This window comes from Carassius carassius, unplaced genomic scaffold (genome assembly GCF_963082965.1).
Source record: "Carassius carassius unplaced genomic scaffold, fCarCar2.1 SCAFFOLD_60, whole genome shotgun sequence".
NCBI lineage: Eukaryota > Metazoa > Chordata > Actinopteri > Cypriniformes > Cyprinidae > Carassius > Carassius carassius.
The window spans coordinates 1,142,501-1,147,500 of NW_026775084.1; the positions used below are offsets into that span (position 1 = coordinate 1,142,501).

The following is a 5,000-nucleotide window of genomic DNA, read 5'->3' on the forward strand; positions in this document are numbered from 1 at the left end:
AAAAAAAAGAGTCAATGCCCAGTCTTAGAAAACCGAAACAGGTTTGGGCCTGTTTAGTAGTTTTGGAACTTTTCACTAATTGTCTAATAATCTAGCAAAAAAAAAAAGAGTCAATGCCCAGTCTTAGAAAACCGAAACAGGTTTGGGCCTGGTTAGTACTTTTGGAAATTTTCAGTAATTATGTAATAAATTTGCAAAAAAAAAAATTAAATAAATAAAGAGTCAATGCCCAATCTCAGAATCTAAGCAGGTTTGGGCCCAGTTAGTACTTGGATGGGAGACTGCTTGGAAATACCGATTATAGTGGCTGATCTTTAAATAGCCCTCTCTTTGCAGCCCAGTACTTTTGGAATTTTTCAGTAATTATCTAAGAGTTTTGCATAAATAAAAAATAAAAAAAGAGTCAATGCCCAGTCTTAGAAAACCGAAACAGGTTTGGGCCTGGTTAGTACTTTTGAAAATTTTCACTAATTGTCTAATAATCTTGCAAAAAAAAAAAAAAAAAAAAGAGTCAATGCCCAGTCTTAGAAAACCGAAACAGGTTTGGGCCAGGTTAGTACTTTTAGAAATTTTCAGTAATTATGTAATAAATTTGCAAAATTTTTTTTAAATAAATAAAGAGTCAATGCCCAATCTCAGAATCTAAGCAGGTTTGGGCCCAGTTAGTACTTGGATGGGAGACTACCTGGAAATACCGATTATAGTGGCTGATCTTTAAATAGCCCTCTCTTTGCAGCCTCGTTCGCTTACGGCCATACCAGCATGGCTATGCCCGATCTCGTCTGATCTCGGAAGCTAAGCAGGTTTGGGCCTGGTTAGTACTTGGATGGGAGACCGCCTGGGAATACCAGGTGCTGTAAGCTTTTAGGTTTCCTTCTCTACTTATATAATGCACTGGCAGTTATAGTGGCTGATCTTTAAATAGCCCTCTCTTTGCAGCCTCCTTCGCTTACGGCCATACCAGCCTGGCTATGCCCGATCTCGTCTGATCTCGGAAGCTAAGCAGGTTTGGGCCTGGTTAGTACTTGGATGGGAGACCGCCTGGGAATACCAGGTGCTGTAAGCTTTTAGGTTTCCTTCTCTACTTATATAATGCACTGGCGGTTATAGTGGCTGATCTTTAAATAGCCCTCTCTTTGCAGCCCAGTACTTTTGGAATTTTTCAGTAATTATCTAAGAGTTTTGCATAAATAAAAAAAAAAAAAAAAAAAAAGAGTCAATGCCCAGTCTTAGAAAACCGAAACAGGTTTGGGCCTGTTTAGTAGTTTTGGAACTTTTTACTAATTGTCTAATAATCTAGCAAAAAAAAAAAAAGAGTCAATGCCCAGTCTTAGAAAACCGAAACAGGTTTGGGCCTGGTTAGTACTTTTGGAAATTTTCAGTAATTATGTAATAAATTTGCAAAAAAAAAAATTAAATAAATAAAGAGTCAATGCCCAATCTCAGAATCTAAGCAGGTTTGGGCCCAGTTAGTACTTGGATAGGAGACTGCTTGGAAATACCGATTATAGTGGCTGATCTTTAAATAGCCCTCTCTTTGCAACCCAGTACTTTTGGAATTTTTCAGTAATTATCTAAGAGTTTTGCATAAATAAAAAAAAAAAAAAAAAAAGAGTCAATGCCCAGTCTTAGAAAACCGAAACAGGTTTGGGCCAGGTTAGTACTTTTGGAAATTTTCAGTAATTATGTAATAAATTTGCAAATTTTTTTTTAAATAAATAAAGAGTCAATGCCCAATCTCAGAATCTAAGCAGGTTTGGGCCCAGTTAGTACTTGGATGGGAGACTACCTGGAAATACCGATTATAGTGGCTGATCTTTAAATAGCCCTCTCTTTGCAGCCTCGTTCGCTTACGGCCATACCAGCATGGCTATGCCCGATCTCGTCTGATCTCGGAAGCTAAGCAGGTTTGGGCCTGGTTAGTACTTGGATGGGAGACCGCCTGGGAATACCAGGTGCTGTAAGCTTTTAGGTTTCCTTCTCTACTTATATAATGCACTGGCAGTTATAGTGGCTGATCTTTAAATAGCCCTCTCTTTGCAGCCTCCTTCGCTTACGGCCATACCAGCCTGGCTATGCTCGATCTCGTCTGATCTTGGAAGCTAAGCAGGTTTGGGCCTGGTTAATACTTGGATGGGAGACCGCCTGGGAATACCAGGTGCTGTAAGCTTTTAGGTTTCCTTCTCTACTTATATAATGCACTGGCGGTTATAGTGGCTGATCTTTAAATAGCCCTCTCTTTGCAGCCCAGTACTTTTGGAATTTTTCAGTAATTATCTAAGAGTTTTGCATAAATAAAAAAAAAAAAAAAAAAAAAGAGTCAATGCCCAGTCTTAAAAAACCGAAACAGGTTTGGGCCTGTTTAGTAGTTTTGGAACTTTTCACTAATTGTCTAATAATCTAGCAAAAAAAAAAAATAAAAAAAAAGAGTCAATGCCCAGTCTTAGAAAACCGAAACAGGTTTGGGCCTGTTTAGTAGTTTTGGAACTTTTCATTAATTGTCTAATAATCTAGCAAAAAAAAAAAAAAAAAAAAAAAAAAAAGAGTCAATGCCCAGTCTTAGAAAACCGAAACAGGTTTGGGCCTGTTTAGTAGTTTTGGAACTTTTTACTAATTGTCTAATAATCTAGCAAAAAAAAAAAAAGAGTCAATGCCCAGTCTTAGAAAACCGAAACAGGTTTGGGCCTGGTTAGTACTTTTGGAAATTTTCAGTAATTATGTAATAAATTTGCAAAAAAAAAAATTAAATAAATAAAGAGTCAATGCCCAATCTCAGAATCTAAGCAGGTTTGGGCCCAGTTAGTACTTGGATAGGAGACTGCTTGGAAATACCGATTATAGTGGCTGATCTTTAAATAGCCCTCTCTTTGCAACCCAGTACTTTTGGAATTTTTCAGTAATTATCTAAGAGTTTTGCATAAATAAAAAAAATAAAAAAAAAAGAGTCAATGCCCAGTCTTAGAAAACCGAAACAGGTTTGGGCCAGGTTAGTACTTTTGGAAATTTTCAGTAATTATGTAATAAATTTGCAAATTTTTTTTTAAATAAATAAAGAGTCAATGCCCAATCTCAGAATCTAAGCAGGTTTGGGCCCAGTTAGTACTTGGATGGGAGACTACCTGGAAATACCGATTATAGTGGCTGATCTTTAAATAGCCCTCTCTTTGCAGCCTCGTTCGCTTACGGCCATACCAGCATGGCTATGCCCGATCTCGTCTGATCTCGGAAGCTAAGCAGGTTTGGGCCTGGTTAGTACTTGGATGGGAGACCGCCTGGGAATACCAGGTGCTGTAAGCATTTAGGTTTCCTTCTCTACTTATATAATGCACTGGCAGTTATAGTGGCTGATCTTTAAATAGCCCTCTCTTTGCAGCCTCCTTCGCTTACGGCCATACCAGCCTGGCTATGCTCGATCTCGTCTGATCTTGGAAGCTAAGCAGGTTTGGGCCTGGTTAATACTTGGATGGGAGACCGCCTGGGAATACCAGGTGCTGTAAGCTTTTAGGTTTCCTTCTCTACTTATATAATGCACTGGCGGTTATAGTGGCTGATCTTTAAATAGCCCTCTCTTTGCAGCCCAGTACTTTTGGAATTTTTCAGTAATTATCTAAGAGTTTTGCATAAATAAAAAAAAAAAAAAAAAAAAAGAGTCAATGCCCAGTCTTAAAAAACCGAAACAGGTTTGGGCCTGTTTAGTAGTTTTGGAACTTTTCACTAATTGTCTAATAATCTAGCAAAAAAAAAAAATAAAAAAAAAGAGTCAATGCCCAGTCTTAGAAAACCGAAACAGGTTTGGGCCTGTTTAGTAGTTTTGGAACTTTTCATTAATTGTCTAATAATCTAGCAAAAAAAAAAAAAAAAAAAAAAAAAAAAGAGTCAATGCCCAGTCTTAGAAAACCGAAACAGGTTTGGGCCTGGTTAGTACTTTTGGAAATTTTCATTAATTGTCTAATAATCCAGCAAAAAAAAAAAAAAAAAAAAGAGTCAATGCCCAGTCTTAGAAAACCGAAACAGGTTTGGGCCTGGTTAGTACTTTTGGAAATTTTCAGTAATTATGTAATAAATTTGCAAAAAAAAAAATTAAATAAATAAAGAGTCAATGCCCAATCTCAGAATCTAAGCAGGTTTGGGCCCAGTTAGTACTTGGATAGGAGACTGCTTGGAAATACCGATTATAGTGGCTGATCTTTAAATAGCCCTCTCTTTGCAGCCCAGTACTTTTGGAATTTTTCAGTAATTATCTAAGAGTTTTGCATAAATAAAAAAAAAAAAAAAAAAAGAGTCAATGCCCAGTCTTAGAAAACCGAAACAGGTTTGGGCCAGGTTAGTACTTTTGGAAATTTTCAGTAATTATGTAATAAATTTGCAAATTTTTTTTTAAATAAATAAAGAGTCAATGCCCAATCTCAGAATCTAAGCAGGTTTGGGCCCAGTTAGTACTTGGATGGGAGACTACCTGGAAATACCGATTATAGTGGCTGATCTTTAAATAGCCCTCTCTTTGCAGCCTCGTTCGCTTACGGCCATACCAGCATGGCTATGCCCGATCTCGTCTGATCTCGGAAGCTAAGCAGGTTTGGGCCTGGTTAGTACTTGGATGGGAGACCGCCTGGGAATACCAGGTGCTGTAAGCTTTTAGGTTTCCTTCTCTACTTATATAATGCACTGGCAGTTATAGTGGCTGATCTTTAAATAGCCCTCTCTTTGCAGCCTCCTTCGCTTACGGCCATACCAGCCTGGCTATGCTCGATCTCGTCTGATCTCGGAAGCTAAGCAGGTTTGGGCCTGGTTAGTACTTGGATGGGAGACCGCCTGGGAATACCAGGTGCTGTAAGCTTTTAGGTTTCCTTCTCTACTTATATAATGCACTGGCGGTTATAGTGGCTGATCTTTAAATAGCCCTCTCTTTGCAGCCCAGTACTTTTGGAATTTTTCAGTAATTATCTAAGAGTTTTGCATAAATAAAAAAAAAACAAAAAAAAAAGAGTCAATGCCCAGTC

The 5,000-nt window shown here is 37.9% G+C and overlaps 8 non-coding genes across 8 annotated transcripts; all 8 read left to right on the forward strand.

The window, feature by feature from the left end:
- Positions 1 to 744: 744 nt before the first annotated feature.
- Positions 745 to 863, forward strand: LOC132135757 (5S ribosomal RNA). Its single transcript, XR_009430682.1, has one exon. It is a non-coding gene; the product is annotated as a 5S ribosomal RNA (ribosomal RNA).
- Positions 864 to 947: 84 nt separating this feature from the next.
- Positions 948 to 1,066, forward strand: LOC132135104 (5S ribosomal RNA). Its single transcript, XR_009430066.1, has one exon. It is a non-coding gene; the product is annotated as a 5S ribosomal RNA (ribosomal RNA).
- Positions 1,067 to 1,848: 782 nt separating this feature from the next.
- Positions 1,849 to 1,967, forward strand: LOC132135759 (5S ribosomal RNA). The gene has a single exon (XR_009430684.1). It is a non-coding gene; the product is annotated as a 5S ribosomal RNA (ribosomal RNA).
- Positions 1,968 to 2,051: 84 nt separating this feature from the next.
- Positions 2,052 to 2,170, forward strand: LOC132136196 (5S ribosomal RNA). Its single transcript, XR_009431094.1, has one exon. It is a non-coding gene; the product is annotated as a 5S ribosomal RNA (ribosomal RNA).
- Positions 2,171 to 3,178: 1,008 nt separating this feature from the next.
- LOC132135858 (5S ribosomal RNA) lies at positions 3,179 to 3,297 on the forward strand. The gene has a single exon (XR_009430777.1). It is a non-coding gene; the product is annotated as a 5S ribosomal RNA (ribosomal RNA).
- Positions 3,298 to 3,381: 84 nt separating this feature from the next.
- On the forward strand, positions 3,382 to 3,500 carry LOC132136197 (5S ribosomal RNA). The gene has a single exon (XR_009431095.1). It is a non-coding gene; the product is annotated as a 5S ribosomal RNA (ribosomal RNA).
- A 1,015-nt stretch (positions 3,501 to 4,515) lies between these two features.
- LOC132135760 (5S ribosomal RNA) lies at positions 4,516 to 4,634 on the forward strand. Its single transcript, XR_009430685.1, has one exon. It is a non-coding gene; the product is annotated as a 5S ribosomal RNA (ribosomal RNA).
- Positions 4,635 to 4,718: 84 nt separating this feature from the next.
- On the forward strand, positions 4,719 to 4,837 carry LOC132135309 (5S ribosomal RNA). Its single transcript, XR_009430259.1, has one exon. It is a non-coding gene; the product is annotated as a 5S ribosomal RNA (ribosomal RNA).
- Positions 4,838 to 5,000: the final 163 nt, after the last annotated feature.